The sequence below is a fragment of the Pan troglodytes genome, chromosome 1 (assembly GCF_028858775.2).
Source record: "Pan troglodytes isolate AG18354 chromosome 1, NHGRI_mPanTro3-v2.0_pri, whole genome shotgun sequence".
NCBI classification, from domain to species: domain Eukaryota; kingdom Metazoa; phylum Chordata; class Mammalia; order Primates; family Hominidae; genus Pan; species Pan troglodytes.
The window spans coordinates 77,686,754-77,710,311 of record NC_072398.2 but is presented as its reverse complement, the minus strand read 5'-3'; the positions used below and the strand labels follow the sequence as shown (position 1 = coordinate 77,710,311).

At 40.5% G+C, this 23,558-nt stretch overlaps 1 non-coding gene across 1 annotated transcript; it reads right to left on the bottom strand.

Moving 5' to 3' along the window:
* Positions 1–21,348: 21,348 nt before the first annotated feature.
* LOC112207011 (U6 spliceosomal RNA) lies at positions 21,349–21,455 on the bottom strand. Its single transcript, XR_002941497.1, has one exon. It is a non-coding gene; the product is annotated as a U6 spliceosomal RNA (small nuclear RNA).
* Between the last annotated feature and the right edge of the window lie 2,103 nt (positions 21,456–23,558).

The following is a 23,558-nucleotide window of genomic DNA, read 5'->3' as shown; positions in this document are numbered from 1 at the left end:
CTTCTCACCTTTTAAACTCCTGCTCCAATCTCAGTCTGTATGCATCTGCATCCTTGATTTCCTTGGCCATGAGATCAAGAACCTTGGAATTTACCCCAGACAATGAGCCTGTTTTAGTAGTTCCTATAGATCCTATAATAAGTGAGGCACAATCCCTTTATTTTCTTATTTATTTTTGAAACAGCGTCTCATTCTGTCGCCCAGGCTGAGGTGCAGTGGTGTTCCCGGACCAAACCAAGGGTCGGGTTCCTTATTCTCATGGCCCAATAACGAGATGCAGATGAACTGGGAGAAAAGGGAGTTTTTATTTCTATAACTGGTTAGAGGGAGAAGGGCTGGAAATTATCGCCAGACCAAATAAAAATTACAAAGTTTTCCAAAGCTTATATACCTTCTAAGCGATATGTGTACGTGTAAGTGTGCATTTACCTAAAGACATAAGCGATTAACTTCTTTTAATCTGTAACTAAGATCTGAGTCCTGAAGACCTTCCTCTGGAGCCTCAGTAAATTTACTTAATCTAAATGGGTCCAGGTGCTGGGGTGATTACCGACCATTATCTTGTCTCCTGCTAAGTCATGGAGGTTTGGGGACTTACTTTAGTCCCCAATAAAGCTTGTTTGTGGAGGCCTGGAGAGTTTCTTCAGGCCCACAATAAAACTTGTTTAATCCTCAACAGGTCCTGTTAAGAATTCCTTCATTATCTTGTCATGCTTTAAGGCCGAGGAAAAGCCTAAGCAAAATTCTTGGTGGGCTTTTGTCACATTCCAGACTTTGTACAAGGGCACTAGCTCTTTCAGCTTTCAATATTTAACTTAACCACTCAATCAGTACTGAAACAGTTGTTTTGGAGGCCTGCATTAGTGGGACCTGGCCTGCCACAGTGTGATTACAGCTCACTGCAGCCTCGATCTCCTGGGCTTAAGCAATCCTCATGCTCAGCTGAGACTACAGGTACACACTGTCATGCGCATCTGTGTGAAGAGGCCACCAAACAGGCTTTGTGTGAGCAACAAGGCTGTGTTTATTTCACCTGGGTGCAGGCGGGCTGAGTCCAAAAAGAGAGTCAGCAAAGGGTGGTGGGATTATCATTAGTTCTTATAGGTTTGGGGATAGGTGGTGGAGTTAGGAGCAATGTTTTGCAGGCAGGGGGTGGATCTCACAAAGTACATTCTCAAGGGTGGGAAGAACTACAAAGAACCTTCTTAAGGGTGGGGGAGAAACAAATCACAATGGTGGAATGTCATCAGTTAAGGCTATTTTCAGTTCTTTTGTGGATCTGCAGTTGCTTCAGGCCATCTGGATGTATACGTGCAGGTCACAGGGGATATGATGGCTTAGCTTGGGCTCAGAGGCCTGACACACACCACAACTTTTTTTTTTTTTTGAGAGATGGGGTCTCACTGTGTTGCCCAAGCTGGTCTCAAACTCCCAAGCTCAAGTGATCTTCCTGCTTCAGCCTCCCAAAGCACTGGGCTTACAGTTGTGAGCAGCTTCACCAAGCCATGGCACAATCTTTATCCTCAAATACCTTAGCATCCCAAGAAGAAAATACACAAGTAAGCAGGTAACCCAAAGACAGTATTAAGTGACAAGTAAGTAGAAGGAGCTGAGGGAGCACTTGGGTGGAACATCTAACAGCCTTAGGAGAGCAGAGAAGCTTTTCTGGAGGAAAGCACAAAGGCAAAAACAAGAATTGTGTGAAGGCCAACCCTACAGACTGCCAGATGTTCCTGCAACATCTCTGTGACACCTATATTAGTCCGTTTTCACACTGCTGTAAAGAAATAGCAAGAGTGGGTAATTTATAAAGGAAAGAGGCTTAATTAACTCACAGTTCCACATGGCTGAGGCAGCCTCAGGAAATTTACAAAAAATGGTGGAAGGCAAAGGGTAAGCAAGACAACAGGAGAGAGAATGAGAGTGAGCACAGGAAATACTGCCACTTTTAAAGCCATCAAGATCTCGTGAGACTCACTCATTGTCATGAGAACGGCATTGGGGACACCGCCCCCATAATCCAATCACTTCCCACCCTCGACATGTGGGGATTACAGGTCCCTCCCTTGACATGTGGGATTACAATTGAAGATGAGATTTGGGTGGGGACACAGAGCCAAACCATATCAACACCTCTCCCCTCCTGGAGCTTCCACAGTAGCAATTGGTGTTACACTGATCTGTGAGCTCCCTGAATGTCTGCTTAGAGTTCTTAGAGGCAGGACCTGCTCCATCTTACTTTGTAACTACAGCAAGGCTGTCATGTGTGAATGAATAAAGAGCTTTTACTGACCAAAAAAAAATGTAAGTGATGGAAAGTATTAAATCATCTTATGGGCCAGGCACAGTGGCTCATGCCTGTAATCCCAAAATTTTGGGAGGCTGAGGCAGGAGGATTGCTTGAGCCCAGGAGTTCAAGACCAGCATGGGCAACATAGTGAGACCACATTTCTAAAAAAACAAAAAAATTAAAAATTAGCTAGGCATGGTGGTGCACACCTGTAGTCCCAGCTACTCAGGAGGCTGAGGCAGGAGGATTGCATGAGCCTGAAAGGGTCAGGCTGCAGTGAGCCATGATTGCACCAGCACACTCCAGCCTGTATGATGCAGTGAAACTCTGTCTCAAAATATGTCTTTAAAACTTTTTTAAATCATCATATGTTGTGTCTAAGGGCAGGAAGCAATCAATCAATCAATAAAATAAAAATAAATCATCATACGACAGGAAGCATCTTTCTTTCTTAGTAATATATAAGATAATGGTGGGGTCAGGTGCAGTGGCTCATGCCTGTAACCCCAGCACTTTGGGAGGCCAAGGCAGGAGGATTGCTTGAGCCCAGGAATTCAAGACCACTGTGGGCAACATAGCGAGACCCCCATCTCTATAAAAAAATTAAATTGGAAAAATTTAAAAAGATAATAGTGCAACTTAAATTGATGGCATCTTAGATTCAATTAAATGTGGTATTTTTAAAAGGATCACTCTGGTTCCAGTGTTGAATAAAGCCAGTACGGGAGGTAAGGAGGAAGGGGGAAAATGAGAAAAGCAGAGAGATGATTCAGGATGCTATTGCAGTAGAGAAATGATGGTAACTGGGATCAAAGTTGTAGCATAGTAGAAGGGAGAGATTGTCTGATTCTGAATGTATTTTTAAAGGGCAGTTGATAATGGACAGCAAGAAATAAGGAGTGAAGGAAAGAGACGACTCCAGGATTAGTTCAAGATTTATGACCAGGACAACTAGAAGAAGGGAATTGCCATTTTCTAAACTTTCAAGTTCTTAGCCACAACTTGGCCACTAAAAATCTGAGTAACTTTAGAAAAGTCATTACCCTTCTCTGAACCTCAACTTTCACATTTGTACATGAGAGATCTAAACCAGATCAGAAGTTCTCAAACTGTGTTCGGTACAGGTGCCTTACGATGCTTCTCAGGAGATGGGAGAAAATTCAGGCAAACTGGATTACAGGCTGTGTATAGTAGCAGTCCATGTAAAGTTGCATTTAAAAACAGGAATTAAAAGTATTTAAAATAACTATATGCCAGGTGCAGTGTCATGCACCTGTCCCAGCTACTTGGGAGGCTGAGGTAGGAGGATCACTTGAGTGCAGAAATTTGAAACCAGTGTAGACAACATAACAAGACTCTATCGCTATAAAAAATAAAATAATTAATTTAAAACATATAGCTACCACAGTTTGTTAATGAAAATATACTATAAAAGATGTAAAGTGTAACTTCAATAGCATAAAATGGGATAAGGGAGAAGTAAAAGTATACAGTTTTTGTACGTGCTTGAAGTTAAGCTGTTATTAACTTAAATTCGAATGTTATAACTATAAGATACTTTATGTAAGCCCCATAGTAACCACAAAGAAAAAATCTCTAGTAGATACACAAAAGATAAAGAAAAAGAAATCAAAGCGTACCACTACAAAAATTCAACGAATCACAAAGGAAGACAGCAAGATTGGAAGAAAGGAACTACAAAACAGTCAGTAAACAATTAACAAAATGGCAATCATAATTTCTTACCTGTCAAAAATTACTTTAAATGTAAATGGATTGCTGGGTGCTATGGCTCATGCCTGTAATCCCAGCACTTTGGGAGGACAAGTCAGGCAAATCACTTGAGATCGGGAGTTCAAGACCTGCCTGACCAACATGGAGAAACCCCATCTCTACAAAAAATACAAAATTAGCCATGCATGGAGGCACATGCCTGTAATCCCAGCTACTTGGGAGGCTGAGGCAGGAGAATTGCTTTAACCAGGGAGGCAGAGGTTGTGGTGAGCCGAGATGGTGTCATTGCACTCCAGCCCAGGCAACAAGAGTGAAACTCTGTCTCAAAAAAAAAAATGTAAATGGATTAAATTCTCCAGTCAAAAGACAGAGAATGCCTAAAAAACAAAAAGTTCAACCATATGCTGCCTATATAATTCAATCATAAAGACACATTTAGACTAAAAGCAAAGACATGGAAACAGATATTTAATGTAAATAGAAAACAAAAGAGAGCAGGAGTGGCAATATTTATAACAGACAAAATAGATCTTAAGTAAAAAAACTGTAAAAATGGATAAAAATTGTCATTATATAGTGATAAAGGGGTCAAGTAATCAAAAGGATATGACAACTTTATTTCACACATTTAGAGAGAAGGATGTAACAACTGTAAATATATACACCCCCAACACTGGAGCTCCTAAATACATGAAGCAAATATTAACAGATCTGAAGAGAAAGATAGATTGCAATATGATAATAGCAGGAGACTTTCAAACCCTATTTTCGATAATGAACAGATCATCCAGACAAAAAATCAATATGGAAACATTGGACTTGAACTACACATTAGACCATGGGTGTCCAATCTTTTGGCTTCCTTGGGCAACATTGGAAGAAGAAGAATTGTCTTGAGCCACCTATAAAATACACTAACAATAGCTGATAAGCTAAAAGAAAAAAAATCTCATAATGTTTTGAGAAAGTTTACGAATTTGTGTTGGGTCACATTCAAAGCCATCCTGGGCTGCATGTAGCCCATGGGCTATGGGTTGGACAAGCTTGTTTTAGACCAAATGGACCTGAAACATATATAGGACAATATATCCAACCCCACTAAACTACACATTCCTCTCAAGTATACACACAGAACATATTCCAGAATAGATATGTTAGGCCACAAAACAAGTCTTTAAAAATGTAGTCCAGGGGCAGTGGCTCATGCCTATAATTCCAGCACTCTAGGAAACTGAGGCAGGCAGATCACTTGAGGTTAGGAGTTTGAGACTAGCCTGGCCAACATGGTGAAACCCTGTCTCTACTAAAAACACACACACAAAAAAAAAATAGCTAGGCGTGGTGACGGGTGCCTGTAATCCCAGCTACTCAGGAGGCTGAGGCATGAGAATCACTTGAACCTGGGAGGTGAAGGTTGCAGTGAGCCAAGATCATGCCACTGCATTCCAGCCTGGATGACAGAGGGAGAATTCTGTCTCAAAAAAAAAAAAAAAAAAAAAAAGGAAAAAACTCTTAAGAAGGTGCAGTGAGAAAGAAAATGGCAGATAGGAGACAGGTCTAATGTGTAGCTCCCACTTGGATGAACAGAACAGCTTGTAGAGACTCACATCGTGAAATTTTGCTCAAGTACCCCTGCAGGAACATATCAGGAAAACTGAAAGAATTCACAGACCCTCTGAAAGAAGCAGTTTGCTGTTGCAAACTCTATGAGATAGTAGAAAAACTGTGAGTTCCCAACGTGTGAGGTGGGGGAAACCCTGCCTCCAAACACACATCCCCACTGGGGAACCTGAAAATCCAGATCACAGGAGAAGAATTTAACCTTACCTAGAGCTAAAACAGATTTAGGGAGCTGAGCAAAATATGAAAAGTAGAAAAAGCAGTGGGAAGAGCCTTGTAGGCACTCCCAGTCCCTGACTTAATCTCACAGGGGTCCTCGGGGAAGGCAGCCAGAGGAATTAGGGAAGGGTCAAAGGGTGAAAGAAGCTTCTACCTGAACTTTGTAATAATTTTGACCCAGCATGAATTTTTGTGAGCAGAACTCAGGGGGTGAACAGGAAGTGCAGATAGCAGCTCAGAAGCTACAGCCAAAGGTGTAGGCAGACAGGGAGGGGCAAGGCCTGAAAGTTCTGCTACCCTTCTCAGCAGGGAAGCTTACGGCCTGGGGCAAGAGCTCAGCCCCGCATGCCAGCTGCCTGAATATAAACTCGGTGCTGTTGGCAGGGCACAGCAGGAATGAGACGGCCTTGCTGGCTGTGTGGAAGCTGGAGGAGGCTAACCACCGCTGGCTTTCTCCACTTCCCTGGCAACCTGGATGACACAGCAGAGGCAGCCATAATCCCCCTGGGAACATAATTCCATTGGCCTGAGAACCACACTCCCCATACCGGACAGTGGCCTCAGCAAGCCCCAGAGAAGAGTCTGAGCTCAGACCCATCTAACCCTGCCCCCATCTGATAGTTTTTCTCTACCTGCCCTGATAGCTGAAGACAAAAGACATAAACTCGTGGGAGCTCTGTGGCCTTGCCCATCACCTGAGAAGCTGAACACTTATCCTGACCAACATAGGGCAAGCTTATATCCCCCTTCTACCACAGCTGGTGCTCTCTTGAAAGCGCCACTTCCTAGCTGGAGGTCACACAACTTAAGCCATTATAGCAACTCATAAGAAAACCTGCTCCAAAGAAGGAGAAAACAACAGCTAATTCCACTGCCTACAACATGGCTAACCAGAGGTTCCTGAATCCTTCCACATGACAACTTCACTGCTAGGATTACCAGCATTCTAGAAAAACAGTGCACTAAACAAAAGTACAACCAACAATTCCCACAGAGTCCACTTCACTCCCCTGCCACCTTCACTGGGTATCCACAGCTGGGAGACCAAAGGACAGATCACATCACAGGTCTCTTTGCAGACAATCCCCAGTACTAGCCCAGAGCCCAGTAGCTCTGCTGGGTGGCAGTAACAATCATTGCAGCCCAACTCTCAGGAAGCCCCCATCCCAGGAGAAGGGAGAGAACACCACAGCAAGGGATCACGTGGTGGAACAAAAGAACCTGAACAGCAGCCCTTGAGTTCCAGATTTTTCACCTGAAATAATCCTCCCAAATGAGAAGGAACAAGAAAAGTGATTCTGGTAATATGAAAAAACAAGGTTCTTTGATACCCTTAAAAGATCACACTAGCTCTCTAGCAATGGAACCAAAACAAGAAGAAACCTCTGAATTGCCAGATAAAGAATTCAGAAGGTTGATTATTAAGCTACTCAAGGAGGTACCAGAGAAAGTGTAGGGTCCAGTCCTACTGGGCCTGTGGGTTTTTCTCTTCATGTGAGGAGACAAGAGATCGTAGAAATAAAGACACAAGACAAAGAGATAGAAGAAAAGACAGCTAGACCCGGGGGACCACTACCACCTAGACGTGGAGACCAGTAGTGCCCGCAAACGCCTGGCTGTGCTGTTATTTATTGGATACAAGGCAAGAGGGCAGGGTAAGGAGTGTGAGCCATCTCCAATGATAAGTAAGATCACACGAGTCACGTGTCCACCAGACCGGGGTAGGGGGGCCCCTTCCCTGTTTAGTAGCCGAGGCGGAGAAAGAGAGGGGACAGCTTATGTCCTTATTTCTTCTATGCATTTCAAAGACTTTAGTACTTTCACTAATTCTGCTACTGCTATCTAGAAGGCAGAGCCAGGTGTACAGGGCGGAACATGAAAGTGGACCAGGAGCGTGACCGCTGAACCACAGCATCACAGGGAAAGGATTAGGCCTCCGGATGGCTGAGGGCGAGACTGACTGTTGTCAGGCCTTCCACAAGAGGTGGTGCAGCAGAGTCTTCTCTAACTCCCCTGGGGGAAAGAAAGACTCCCTTTCCCGGTCGGCTAAGTAACAGGTGCCTTCCAAGGCACTGGCATTACCACTAGAACAAGGAGCCCTCTAGTGGCCCTGTCTGGGCGTGACAGATGGCTCATACTCTTGTCTTCCGGTCACTTCTGTGTCCCTTCAGTTCCTATCTCTGTATGGCCTGGTTTTTCCTAGGTTATAATTGTAGAACAAAGATTATTATAATATTGGAATAAAGAATAAAGCTACTAATGATTAATAATATTCATATGTAATCATATCCATAATCTATTTCTAGTATAACTATTCTTATTCTATATATTTTCTTTATTATACTGGAACAGCTTGTACCCTCGGTCTCTTGCTTTGGCTGGCACCTGGGTGGCTTGCCACCCACAGAAAGGTGAAAACCAACTTAAAGACATTTTGAAAACAATAGAGGATATGGATTAAAAATTCTCCAGAAAAATAGATATCATAAAGAAAAAACACTCACAACTTCTGGAAATGAAAGACACACTTAGAGAAATACCAAATACACTGGAAAGTTTCAACAATAGACTAGAACAGTAGAAAAAAGAACTTCAGAGCTTAAAGACAAGGCTTTCAAATTAACCCAATGAGACAAAGACAAAGAAAAAATGAATTTTAAAAAAATGAACAAAGTTTCCAAGAAATTTGAGATTCTATTAAATGAGCAAACATAAGAATAATTTGTGTTCCTGAGGAAGAAGAGAAATCTAAAAGTTTGGAAGACATATTTGAGGGAATAATAATGAAAAAAAAAGCTTCCTTGGCCCTGCTAGAGATCTAGACATTCAAATACAAGAAACTCAAGGAACACCTGGGAAAGTTATCATAAAAAGATCATTACCTAGGCACTTAATCATCAAGTCAAGACAAAGGAAATAATCTTAAGAGCTGTGAGGCAAAAACATCAGGTAAAACATAAAGGAGAACCTATTGAATTAACAGCAGATTTCTCAGTAGAAACCCTATAAGCCAGAGGGATTGGCGTCCTATCTTTTTTTTCTTTCTTTCTTTTTAAGACGGAGTCTTACACTGAGGCCCAGGCTGGAGTGCAGTGGCATGATCTTGGCTCACTGTAACCTCTGCCTTCTGGGTTCAAGCGATTCTCCTGCCTCAGCCTCCCAAGTAGCTGGAACTACAGGCACGCACCACCATGCCCAGCTAATTTTTGTATTTTTGGTAGAGATGGGATGTCACCATGTTGGCCAGGATGGTCTCAAACTCTTGACCTCGTGTTCTGCCCCCCCTTGGCCTCCCAAAGTGCTAGGATTACAGGCGTGAGCCACTGTGCCCTGCCTGGGGTCCTATCTTCAGCCTCCTTAAACAAAATAATTATCAACCAGGAACTTTGTATCCAGCAAAACTAAGCTTGATAAATGAAAGAGAGATAAACTCTTTTTCAGACAAATGCTGAGAGAATTCACCACTACCAAGCCAGCCTACAAGAAATGCCAAAAGGAGTTCTAAATCTTGAAACAAAACCTCAAAATATACCAAAATAGATCTTCCTCAAAGCATAAATCTCATAAGGCCTATAAAACACAGTGAAAACAAAACAAGGTATTCAGGTAACAACTAGCATGATGAATAGAATAGCACCTCACATCTCAGTAGAAACGTTGAATGTAAATGGCCTAAATATTTCACTTAAAAGATAAAGAATGGCAGAATGGTTAAAAATCCACCAACCAAGAATCAGCTGCCTTCAACTGACTCACCTAACACACAAGGGCCCGCACTGAGTTAAGGTAAAGGGGTGGAAAAATATATTCCATGCTAATGGAAACCAAAATCAAGCCAGAGTAGCTATACTTATATCAGACAAAACAGACTTTAAAGTAATGACAATTTAAAAGAGACAAAGAGAACATTATATAATAATAATAGGATTAGTCCAATAGGAAAATATGACAATCCTAAATATATATGCATCTAACACTGGAGCTCCCAAATTTATGAAACAATTACTACTGGCTAGGCGTGGTGGCTCACACCTGTAATCCCAGTGCTTTGGTAGGCGGAGGCAGGCAGATCACTTGAGGCCAGGAGTTGAAGATCAGCCTGGCCATCATAGTGAAACCCTATCTCTACTAAAAATAGAAAAATTAGCTGGGTGTGGTGGTGCATGCCTATAATCCCAGCTACATGAGAGGTGAAGGTTGCATTGAGGCAAGATGGCACCACTGCACTTCAGCCTGGGTGACAGAGTAAGATTCTGTCTCAAAAATAATAATAATAATAATAATAATAATAATTACTACTAGGTGAAAGAAATGATATAGATGGCAACACAATAATAGTGGGGGATTTCGATACTCTACTGACAGCACTAGACAGGTCATCAAGACAGAGAGTCAACAAAGAAATAATGAACTTAAACTATGCCCTAGAACAAATGCACTTAACAGATATTTACAGAGCATTCTACCCAACAACTACAGAATATACATTCTATTCTTCAGCACATGGAACATTCTCCAAGATAGACAATATGATAGACCACAAAACAAGTCTCAATAAATTTGAGAAAATTGAAATTATATCAAGTACTCTCCCAGGGCAAAGTGAAATAAAATTGGAAATTAACTCCAAAAGGAACATTCAAAACTATATGAATACATGTAAATTAAATAATCGGCTCCTGAATGATCCCTGGGTCAACAACGAAATCAAAATGGAAATTAAAAAATTATTTGAACTGGGCCGGGCATGGTGGCTCACATCTGTAATCCCAGCACTTTGGGAGGCCAAAGTGGGTGGATCACCTGTGGTCGGGAACTTGAGACCAGCCTGACCAACATGGAGAAACCCTGTCTCTACTAAAAATACAAAATTTGCCAGGCATGGTGGTACATACCTGTAATCTCAGCTACTTGGGAAGCTGAGGCAGGAGAATCGCTTGAACCTGGGAGATGGAGGTTGCAGTGAGCCGAGATTGCACCATTGTACTCCAGCATGGATGACAGAGTGAAACTCTGTCGCCAAAAAGAAAAATTTTTTTGAACTGAATGATAATAGTGACAAAACCTATCATAACCTCAGGAATACAGCAAAAGCAATGCTACAAGGAAAGTTTATAGCATTAAATGCCTACCTCAAAATGTCTGAAAGAGCACAAAGAGACAATTAAAGGCCACACCTCAAGGAAGTAGAGCAACAAGAATAAACCAAACCCAAACCCAGCAGAAGAAAAGAAATTACAAAGATCAGAGCAGAGCTAAATACAATTGAAACAAACAAACAAAAAAAGAAAACAAGAGATAAATGAAGCAAAAAGCAGGTTCTTTGAAAAGATAAACAAAATTCATAGACCATTAGAAAGATTACTCAAGAAAAGAAGAGAGAAGATTCAAATAAGCTCAATTAGAAACAAAATGGGATGTATTACAAACAATATGGCAGAAATACAAAAGATCATTCAAGGCTGCTGTGAACACCTTTACCCTCACAAACTAGAAAACCTAGAGGAGATGTATAAATTCCTGGAAATATACAACCCTCCTAGATTAAACTAGTAAGAAATAGAAACTCTGACCAGACCAATAACAAGCAGCAAGACTGAAATGGTAACTTAAAAATTACCAACAAAAAAAATGTCCAGGACCAGATGGATTCACAGCTGAATTCTATCAGACGTTCAAAAATAATTGGTACCAATCCTACTGAAACTACTCTAAGAGATAGAGCAAGAGGGAATCCTCCCTAAATCATTCTATAAAGTCAGTATAACCAGCCGGGCTTGGTGGCTCATGCCTGTAATCTCAGCACTTTGGGAGGCTGAGGCGGGCAGATCACGAGGTCAGGAGATCAAGACCATTCTAGCCAACATGGAGAAACCCCGTCTCTACTAAAAAATTCAAAAATTCTCCAGGTGTGGTGGTGCATGCCTGTAATCCCAGCTACTCGGGAGGCTGAGGCAGGAGAATCACTTGAACCAGGGAGTCAGAAGTTGCAGTGAGCCGAGATCACGCCACTGCACTCCAGCCTGGTGACAGAGCAAGACTCCATCCAAAAAAAAGTCAGTATAACCATAATACCAAAATTAGGAAAGGACAAAAGAAAACTACAGACCAATATCCCTGATGAACATAGATGCAAAAATCCTCAACAAAATACTAGGTAACTGAATCCAACAGTATATCAAAAAGATAATACACCATGATTAAGTGAGTTTCATGCCAGGGATTCAGGGATGATTGAAATACAGAAGTGAATGTAATACACCACATAAACAGAATTAAAAACAAAAACCATATGATCATTTCAATAGACACAAAAAAAGCATTTTATAAAACCCAGCATTCCTTTATGATTAAAACCCTCAGCAAAACTGACACAGAAGGGATACCTTAAGGTAATAAAAGCCATCTATGACAAACCCGTAGCTAACACTATACTGAATGGGAAAAAGTTGAAAGCATTTTCAATGATAACTGTAACAAGATAAGGATGCTCGCTTTCACCACTTCTATTCAACATAGTACTAGAAGTCCTATCCAGAGGAATCAGACAAGAGAAAGAAATGAAGGGCATCCAAATCAGTAAAGAGGAAGTCAAACTGTCACTGTCTGACAAATAATCATGTCAAATATGATCATACTCCTAAAAACCCTAAAGACTCATCCAAAAGTCACCTAGATCAGATAAATGAATTCAGTAAAGTTTTAAGATACAAAATCAATGTACACAAATCAGCAGCACTGCTATACACCAATAGCAACCAAGCTGAGAATCAAATCAAGGACTCAAGCCCTTTTACAATAGCTGCAAAAAATAACAATAATAAAATGCTTAGTAATATACCTAACCAAGGAGGTGAAAGACCTTTACAAGAAAAACTGCAAAACACGGCTGAAAGAAATCATAGATGACACAAACAAATGGAAACACATCCCATGCTCATGGATGGGTAGAGTCAATATTGTGAAAACGATCATATTGCTAAAAGCAATCTACAAATTCAATGCAATTTCCATCAAAATACCATCATTATTCTTCACAGAACTAGAAAAAAAATCCTAAAATTCATACATAACCAAAAAAGAGCCAGCCAGCATAGCCAAAGCAAGACTAAGCAAAAAGAATAAATCTGGAGGCATTATATTACCCAATTTCAAACTGTACTACAAAGCATAGTTACCAAAACAGCATGGTACTGGTATAAAAACAAGCAAATAGACAAATGGAACATAATAGAGAAACCAGAAATAAAGCTAAATACTTACAGCCAACTGATCTTCAACAAAGCAAACAAAAACATAAAGTGGGGAAAGGAAACCCTATTCAACAAACAGTGCTGAGATAATTGGCAAGCCACATATAGAAGAATGAAACTGGATCCTCGTCTCTCACTTTATACAAAAATCAACTCAAGATGGATCAAAGACCTAAATCTAAGACCTGAAACCATAAAAATTCTAGAAGACAATATTGGAAAAACCCTTCTAGACATTGGCCTAGGCAAAGAGTTCATGACCAAGAACCCAAAAGCAAGTGCAACAAAAACAAAGATAAATAGCTGGGACTTAATTAAACTAAAATGCTTCTGCACAGCAAAAGAAATAATCAGCAAAGTAAACAGAAAACCCATAGAGTGGAAGAAAATATTTACAAACTATGCATCCAACAAAGGACTAACATTCAGAATTTACAAGGAACTCAAGCAAATCAGCAAGAAAAAAACAAATAATCCTATCAAAAATTAGGCTAACGGTTGGGCTTGGTGGCCCATGTCTGTAATCCCAGCACTTTGGGAGGCCAAGGTGGGTGGATCACTTATGCCCAGGAGTTTGAGACAAGCCTAGGCGACATAGAGAAACCCTGTCCCTATAAAAAAATACAAAAATGAGCAGGGTCCAGTGGCGTCTGTGTAGTCCCAGCTACTTGGGAGGCTGAGATAGGAGGATCCCTTGAACCCAGGAGGTGGAAGCTGCAGTAAGCTGAGATTACACCACTGCACTCCAGCCTGGGCAAGAGAGAGAGACCCTGTCTCAAAAATAAAATAAAATAAATTTTAAAATTTTTAAAAAAAAAAGTGAGCTAAGGACATGAATAGACATTTATTTTTATTTATTTATTTATTTTTGAGATGGAGTCTCACTGTCACCGAGGCTGGAGTGCAGTGGTGCAATCTCGTCTCACTGCAACCTCCACCTCCTGGGTTCAAGCTATTCTCCTGCCTCAGCCTCCCAAGTAGCTGGGATTACAGGTGCGTGCCACCACACCCACCTAATTTTTTTGTATTTTTAGTAGAGACAAGGTTTCACCATTTTAGCCAGGAGGGTCTCAAACTCCTGACATCGTGATCCACCTGGCTCAGCCTCCCAAAGTGCTGGGATTACAGGTGTGAGCCACTGCACCCGGCCATAGACAATTCTTAAAAGAAGATATACATATGACCAGCAAACATATTTTAAAAAATGCTCACATCACTATTTATCAAAGAAATGTGAATCTAAAACCATAATGTGGTACCACTTTACTCCTGCAAGAATAGCCATAATTTAAAAATTAAAAAAAATTGATATTGGTGTGGATGTGGTGGAAAGGGAACACTTTCACGCAGCTGGTAGGAATATAAACTAGTACAACCACTATGGAAAACAGTATAGAGCCTCCTTAAAGAACTAAAATTAGAACTACCATTTGATCCAGCAATCCTACTGCTGGGTATCTACTCAGAGGAAAAGAAGTCATTATATGAAAAAGACACTTGCACATGCACGTTTATAGCAGTGCAATTCAAAATTGCAAAAATATGGAACCAGCCTAAATGCCCAATCAACCAACAAGTGGATAAAGAAAATATGGTATATATATACCATGGAATACTACTCAGCTATAAAAAGCAGTAAAATAATGGCATTTGCAGCAACCTGGATGAAGTTGGAGACCATTAATATAAATGAAGTAATTCAGGAATGGGAAACCTAACATCATATATTCTCACTTACGAGTGGGAGCTAAGCTATGAGGACACAAAGGCAGAAGAATGACATAATGGACTCTGGAGACTTGGGGAGAAGGGTGGGAGGAGGGTAAGGAATAAAAGAATACACATTGGGTACAGTCTACACTGCTCAGGTGATGGGTGTACCAAAATCTCAGAAATCACCAATAAAGAACTTATCCATGTAATTAAAAAAAAAAAAAGAAAACATTGAACTTGGAGTACACTGTAGACCAAATGGACCTGAAAGACATATACAAATATTCCATCCAACAGTAACAGGATATACATTCTTCTCAAGTGCACACAAAACATTCTTCAGAATAATTCACATATTAGAAGGAGATTGGCATTAATAACCCAGAGAGCAAATGGAAAATACCTGCAGGTGGGGGCAGGGGAAGTGGTAGCAGGGGTGATAGATGAGATGTTGGACTATAGAAGGGAAAGGAACAGAAAAAATTTGATAATTTTGGATAAATTGCATGAATACCCTGCTTTTAGTGATTAAAAGAACACTTATTTTTGGCTGGGTGAGACGGTTCACACGTAGCACTTTGGGAAGACAAGGCAGGTGCATGGCTTGAGCTTAGGAGTTCAAGACCAGCCTGAGCAACATGGTGAAACCCATCTCTACCAAAAATACAAAAATTATCTGGGCATGGTGGCATGAGTCTGTGATCCCAGCTACTTGGGAGGCTGAGGCAGGAAGACTGCTTGAGCTCAGGAGCAGAGGTTGCAGTGAGCCGAAATTAAACCACTGCACTCCAGCCTGGGTAACAGAGTGAAACTCCATCTCAAAAAAAAAAAAAAAAAAAGAGGAACATGTGTTTTTGTAAAAAAAAGAAAAGAAATAAACCAGAGAGAGGGATACAATGCTGGGAGAACCAGCTGCAATTTAAAATCTTGTACATATCTCCCTAAAGTTATTATATGCAAATATAATAATATACAATATAACATATTGGACATTATATTCACTCTAATATTACAGACAATACATCAGCTGTTATATTTATTATATTAACACTGCACAATATAGTGTGATAAATTTAATGTGTTGTATGATAACACATAGGTAATTATAATATATAATTATATAATAATGTATATATGATAATTATTTTAAAATTAAGAGGACTAAAACTATATCAAGTACCTTTTCCAACCACAATGGTATAAAATTAGAAATCAACAAATGGAGGAATTTTGGAAAATTCAAAAATATGTGGAAATTAAACAACAGGCTCCTGGACAAACAATGGGTCAAAAAAGAAATCAAAAGGGAAATTTTAAAATAATTTAAGACACACAAAAATGGAAAAACAACATACCAAAATGTATGGGATAACAGCAAAAGCAACTGTAAGAAGGAAATTTATAGTAATAAATGCCTACATTGAAAAAGAAGGATCTAAAAAAAAAAAAGAAAACAACCTAACATTACACCCCAAGGAACTAGAAAAAGAAGAACAAACTAAGCCCAAAGTTAGTAGAAGGAAGTGTTACCGGCGGGTCTTTGTTCTTAGAGCTCCCAAGATGGTGGCAGGCTGCTCCCAAGATGGTGGCAGGCTGCTCCCAAGATGGTGGCAAGCCTTTTGTTCTCTGACCTGGGGTTCTTGGCCTCACGGATTCCAAGGAATGGAACCTTGGGCCATGTGGTGAGTGTTATAGCTCTATTAGAAGCCATGGGTCACGGAAGAGAACCGTGGAACCCAGTGACTAGTGTTCAGCTCCATTAGGATGAACCTGGGCACTTAGCCATGCAGGAATAATGGCGAGCCTCTAGCCTGATCAGGAGTGGCAATGGGCGCCTCACTGGATCAGAAGAACAGCGGACACCCTGCCAGATCCCAAGGGGTGGAAGTCAACGGGGGGTCTGTGATGGCAGCATTCAGCAGTGGTGGACGGCAAGTGAAAGCTCTGCTCAAGCCAGAACAAACATGGACCAGAAGAGTGTGAGTTGCAAGATTTAATAGAGTGAAAACAGAGCTCCCATACAACGGGAGGGGACCCAAAGGGGGTTGCCCAATCCAGCACCAATGCCTGGGTTTATATCCCAATCATTGTCCCTCCCCCTGTGCTCTCAGGTGATAGATGATTGACTATTTCTTTACCTCCTGCTTTTAGCCTAATTGGTATTTTAGTGAGCTGAGTTGCAAGCCCAGTGTTTAAAGGTTTAAACACTGTTTAAAGGTGCGGTCACCTGCCCCAGCTAGGCTTAGGAATTCTTAGTCAGCCTAGGAAATCCAACTAATCCTGTCTCTCAGAAGGGAATAAGATCAGGGCAAAAATAAATGAAATAAAGACTAGAAAAATAATAGAATCAAGAAAACTGAGTTGATTTTGTTAAAAGACAAACAAAATCAACAAACCTTTAGCAAGACTAAGAAAAAAAGATTCAAATCAAATCAGAAAGGAAAGATGAGACATTAGAACTGATACTGTCGAGACACAAAGGATTGTAAGAGACTAATATGAACAATTATACTCCAACAAATTGGATAACCTAAAGGAAATGGATAAAGTCCTAGAAACATACAACTTCCCCAGATTGAATTATGAAGAAATAGAAAATCTGAATAGATTAATAATGAGTAAGGAGATTGAATCAGTAATAAAGTCTCCCACCAAAGAAAAGCCTAGGATCTGTTAGCTTCACTGCTGAATTCTACCAGGCATTTAAATAACTAATGCCAATCCTTCTCAATCTCTTCCAAAAACCTGAGGAGAAAGGAATACTTCCAAACACATTTTACAAGGCCAGCATTACCCTGATACCAAAGCCAAACTAAGAAACTACATAAAAAAAATTACAGGCCAACAATCCTGATGAATATTGCTATATTTCTTTTTTTTATCTTATTTCTTTTTCATGCTCTGTCACTCAGGCTGGAGTGCAGTGGTGCGATCTTGGCTCACTGCAAACTTCACCTCCAGGCTCAAGTGATTCTCATGCTTCAGACTCCCAAGTAGCTGAAACTACAGGCGCATACCACCACACCCAGCTAATTTTTGCATTTTTACTACAGACAGGGTTTTACCATGCTGGCCAGGCTGGTCTCAAACTCCTGACCTCAAGTGATCCGCCCACGTCGGCCTCCCAAAGTGCTGGGATTACAGGCGTGAGCCACTGCACCCAGTCAAATATTGCTATATTTCTAGCAAACAGAATTTGGAAGCATATCAAAGGATCATTCACCATTATCTAAGTGGGATTTATCTCTGGGATGCAAAAATGGTTCAACATATGCAAATCAATAACTGTTATACATCACATTAACAGAATGAAAGACAATAATTATATGATCATCTCAATAGATGAAGAAAAAACATAACAAAATTCAATACCTTTTCATGATAAAAACGTTCAACAAATTAAGTATAAAAGGAATGTACCTCACTACAATAAAAGCCATCATACTCAGTGATGAAAAGTTAAAAGCTTTTCCTCTATGAAAAGAAACAAGACAAGGATATCCACACTTTCCACCTCTATTCAAAACAGTATTAGAAGTTCTAGCCAGAGTAATTAGCCAAGAAAAAGAAATAAAAGGCACGCAAAACAGAAAGAAAGGAGCCAGCCACAGTGGCTCCTACTGGTAATCCCAGCACTTTGGAGGCTGAGGCAGACAGATCACTTGAGTCCAGGAGCTTGTGACCAGAGGCAGACAGATCACTTGAGTCCAGGAGCCTGTGACCAGCCAGGAAATAAGATGAAATCCTCTCTCTACAAAAAATACAAAAATTAGCCGGGCGACCGGGCACGGTGGTTCATGCCTGTAATCTCAGCACTTTGGGAGGCTGAGGTGGGCAGATCACGAGGTCAGGAGATCAAGACCATCCTGGCTAACATGGTGAAACCCCATCTCTACTAAAAATACAAAAAATCAGCTGGGCGTGGTGGCGCTCGCCTGTAGTCTCAGCTACTTGGGAGGCTGAGGCAGGAGAATTGCTTGAACCTGGGAGGTGGAGGTTGTGGTGAGCCAAGATGGCACCACTGCACTCCAGCCTGGGTGACAGAGTGAGACTCCATCTGAGAAAAAAAAAAAAAACTTAGCCAGGTGTGATGGCATGCATGTGTACTCCCAGCTACTAGGCAGGCTGAGGTGTGAGGATCGCTTGAGCCTGGGAAGTTGAGGCTGCAGTGAGCCAAGATTGTGCCACTGCACTTCAGCCTGGGCAACAGACCCCTGTCTCAAAAAAAAAAAAAAAATGAAAATTCTCTATGTTTGCAGATGGCATGATTTTATATGTAAAAAACTTTAAAGACTCAACCAAAAAAACTATTAGAACTAATAAACAAGGTTTATAAAGCTATAAGATACAAAATTAACATGCAAAAATTAGCAGCATTTCTATACAATAACAAAGATCTAAAAAATAGAGTGGAGGGAAATGGAAATAAAAAATAAAATTTAAAAATGAAAATATAACATTTGGGGCTAGATTATGATAGAAAAAAATGAGAATACAATGCCATTTACAATAGCATAAAAAATAAAATACTTAGTCCAGATGAACATGGTGACTCATGCCTATAATCCCAGCACTTTGGGAGGCTGAGGCAAGAAGACCATTTGAAGCCAGAAGTTCAAGACCAGCCTGGGTAACATAGCAAGAACTTTATCTCTAAAAAAATTTTAAAAATAAAAATAAATACTTAGGAATACAATTAACCAAAGAAGTGAAAGACCTGTATACTGAAAAAAACAAAACACTGATGAAATAACTGAAGACACAAATAAATGAAAAGCTACCTGTGTTCATGAATTTAAAGAGTAAATATTGTAAAAATGTCCAAACTAGTCAAAACAATCTAAAAATTCAATGCACCCCTATCAAAATTCCAATGACAAATTTCCACAGAAATAGAAAAACAATTCTAAAATGAACCACAAAAGACCCCAAGTAGCCAAAGCAATCTGGAGAAAGAAAAACAAAGCTGGAGGCATCACCCTACCTGATCTTAAAATCTACTTACAAAGCTAGAATAATCAAAACAGTATGGCACAAAAACAGACATACAAGTCAATGAAACAAAACAAAAAGCCCAAAATCCCAAAATCAAATCCACATGTTTATGGTCAACTGATCTTCAACAAAGTTGCTGAAATCATACAATGAAGACAGGATAGTATCTGGTGTTGGGGAAAGTGGATATTCACATGCAGAAGAATGAAATTGGGCCCTTATTTCACACCATATTTAAAAATCAACTAAAAATGGATTGAAGACTCAAAAGTAAGAGCTGGAACTATAAAACTGCTAAGAAGAAAATGAAGACCAAAATCTTAAGGGTTTTTTTGTGTTTGTTTATTTGCTTGTTTGAGACAGAATCTCACTCCACCCACCAGGCTGGAGTGCAGTGGCATGATCTCAACTCACTCTGCCTCCCAAGTTCAAGCGATTCTTGTGCCTCAGCCTCCCAAGTAGCTGGGACTACACACCCAGCTAAATTTTGTATATATAGTTGAGACATGGTTTTGCCATGTTGGCCAGGCTGGTCTCAAACTCCTGGCCTCAAATGATCCACCTGCCTTAGCCTCCCAAAGTGCTGGGATTATGGGTGTGAACCACCATGCCCAGTCTATTTGTTTTAGAGATGAGGTCTCACTGCCCAGTCTGGTCTCAAACTCCCCCCAAGCGATCCTTTCACCTTGTCCTCCCACAGAGCTGGGATTACAGGTGCGAGCCACTGCACTCAGCCCAAAATCTTGTTGTTTTGTTTTGTTTTTTAAAGACAGGGTCTCACTCTGTCACCCAGGCTATAGTGCAGTGGCATGACTGTGGCTTATGGCACCCTTGAACTCCTGGGCTCAAGCAATCCTCCCACCTCAGCCTCCTGAGTAGCTGGAACTACAGGCAGGCACCACCACACCAGGCTAGTTTTTTCAAAATTTTTTGTAGACACAGGGTCTCACTATGTTGCCCAGGTTGATCTCAAATGTGTGGACTAAAGTGATCCTCCTGCTTTGGCCTCCAAATGTGCTGGGATTAAAAAATCAAACTCATGGAAGCAGGGAGTAAAGTGGTAGTGTCAACAAAAAGAGTCGAGCTCTGAAAAATATTTGAAGAGATTTATTCTAAGACAAATTTGAGTGACCAATGGTCTCTGACAGTCCCAGGAGATCCTGAGAACATATGCCCAAGGTGGTAGGTCTACAGCTTGGTTTTATACATTTTAGGGAGACATGGAACATCAATCAATGCATGTAAGACATACATTGCTTTAGTCTGGAAAGGCAGGACAACTAGAAGGAGGTGGGGGGCTTCCAGATCACAGGCAGATTCAAAGATTTTCTTTTTGGCAGTTGGTTGAAAGAGTTATTATCTAAAGACCTGGAATCAATAGAAAGAAATGTCTGGGTTATGGTAAGTGGTTGTGGAGACCAAGATTTTAATCAAGCAGATGAAGCCTCCAGGTAGCAGGCTTCAGAGAGAATAGATTGTAAATGTTTCTTATCAGACTTAAAAACTCTGTTCTATCAGTCTTTTTTTTTTATGGAATGCTTCATGAATTTGCATGTCATCTTTGCATAGGGGCCGTGCTAATCTTCTCCGTATCATTCCAAGTTTACTATATGTGCTGCCAAAGCAAGCACTATTCTATCAGTCTTAAGGGTTCTGTGTTGATGTTAATGCTGGACAGCTGTACCTGAACTCCAACAGGGAGGAGGGCATAATGAGGCATGTCTGACCCCCACTCCCTGTTATGGCCTGAACTAGTTTTTCAGGATAACTTTGGAATGCCCTGGGCAAAGGGGAGGACCCATCAGTCAGCTAGAGGGCTTAGAATTTTATTTTTGGCATGTAGTGTTTACCAGGGCTGGGAATGGAGGTGACTGGGGAGGAGGAGGAAATGGGTAGATGTTGGTCAAAAGATACGAAGTTGAAGTTAGGAGTAATAAGTTGTGGAGATCTATTTTGCAACATGATAACTATAATTAATAATAAGGTAGAGTATATTTGAAAATTGTTAGAGAATAGATTTTAAATGTTATCTTCACACATTTAAGTATGTGGGGTGATGAATATGTCAATTAGCTTGATTTAATCATTCCACAATGTATTCATATCTCAAAACATCACATTGTACACCATAAACATATACAATTTGTCATTTGTCAATTAAAAAATGAATTACTAGCCTGGGCAAATAAGCAAGACCCTGTCTCTACAAAAAAATAAAATAAAATAATTAGCCAGGCATGGTGGCATGTGCCTATAGTTCCAGCTACTCAGGAGGCTGATGCAGGAGGATCCCTTGAGCTCAGGAGTTCAAAGCTGCAGTGAATTATGATCATGCCACTGCACAACAGCCTGGACAACAGACCAAGACATTGCTTCTAAAAATAATAATAATTAAGCAATTTTAGAAAGGAAACAAATAAAAACAAGAATCTACTGGTAAAATGGAAAAAAATTTACCATCCTCTTACCTAGATGATCTATGAAAGCCTTTTCATTACAGCTCTAGAGTTATATAATCAAGTTAAAAGTTGATGATTTGTGTGAGTGGCATTAGTCTGGCTCTATCACATCACTGCAACAGTGTGGCAGGCCTCCATAACAACTTTTTTAGTACTGACTGACTGGTTAAGTTAAATATTAAAAGCTAGTGCCCTTATACAAATGCTGCAATATAACAAAAGTCCACCATGAGTTTTGCTTAGGCCTTTCCTGAGCCTTAAAGCATGACAAAATAATGAAAGAATTCTTAACAGGGCCCATTTAGGATTGCACAAGTTTTATTGAGGGTCTGAAGAAACTCTCCAGGCCTCCACAAACAAGTTTATTGGAAATCTGAAGGAACTCCCCAAAACTCTGTGATTTAGCAGGAGACAAGATAAGTGCAATCAACCCAGCACTTGGCACTTGGACCCATTTAGATTGAGTAAACTTACTGAGGCTCCAGAAGAAGGTCTCCAGGACCCAGACCTTAGTTATAGATTAAAAGAAGTTAATCACTTATGTCTTTAGATGAATGCACACTTACACGAAAACATATAGCTTAGAAGGTATATAAGCTCTGAAAAACTTCGTAATTTTGAGTTGGTCTGGTGATAATTTCCAGGCCTTCTCCCTGTAATCAGTTACAGAAATAAAAACTCTCTTCCTCCCCAGTTCATCTGCATCTCATTACTGGGCCATGAGAAATAGCAGCCTGGCCCTCAGTTTGATCCAGGAACAACAGGAAGCAGAAAGATTGAGTGGTTTTGTTGTGACCTATCACAAAATCAGTATCAGTACTGTGGTGGGGTTTTTTTAATTTTTTTTTATTTTTTCCAAGACAGGATCTCACTCTGTCGCCCAGGCTGGAGTGCAGTGGTGCAATCTTGGCTCACTGCTACAACCTCTGCCTCCTGTGTTCAGGTGATTCTTGTGCCTCAGCCTCCTGAGTAGCTGGCATTACAGGCACATGCCACCACACCTGGCTAATTTTTGTATTTTTAGTAGCAACACAGTTTCATCATGTTGGCCAGGCTGGTCTTGAACTCCTGGCCTCAAGTGATCCACTCTCCTCAGCCTCAGCGGGGATTACAGAAGTGAGCCACCACTCCGGTCCTGTGGTGGTTATTCTAACAAACCTGTGTGTGTGCTTGGTGGGAGAGAATCCAGTGTAGGATTGCTCTGACAATGTAGCAATGGATTATTTTAACACTATTTCATTATTTATCTCTCCTTGGAACTAAATTTGAAGTTTC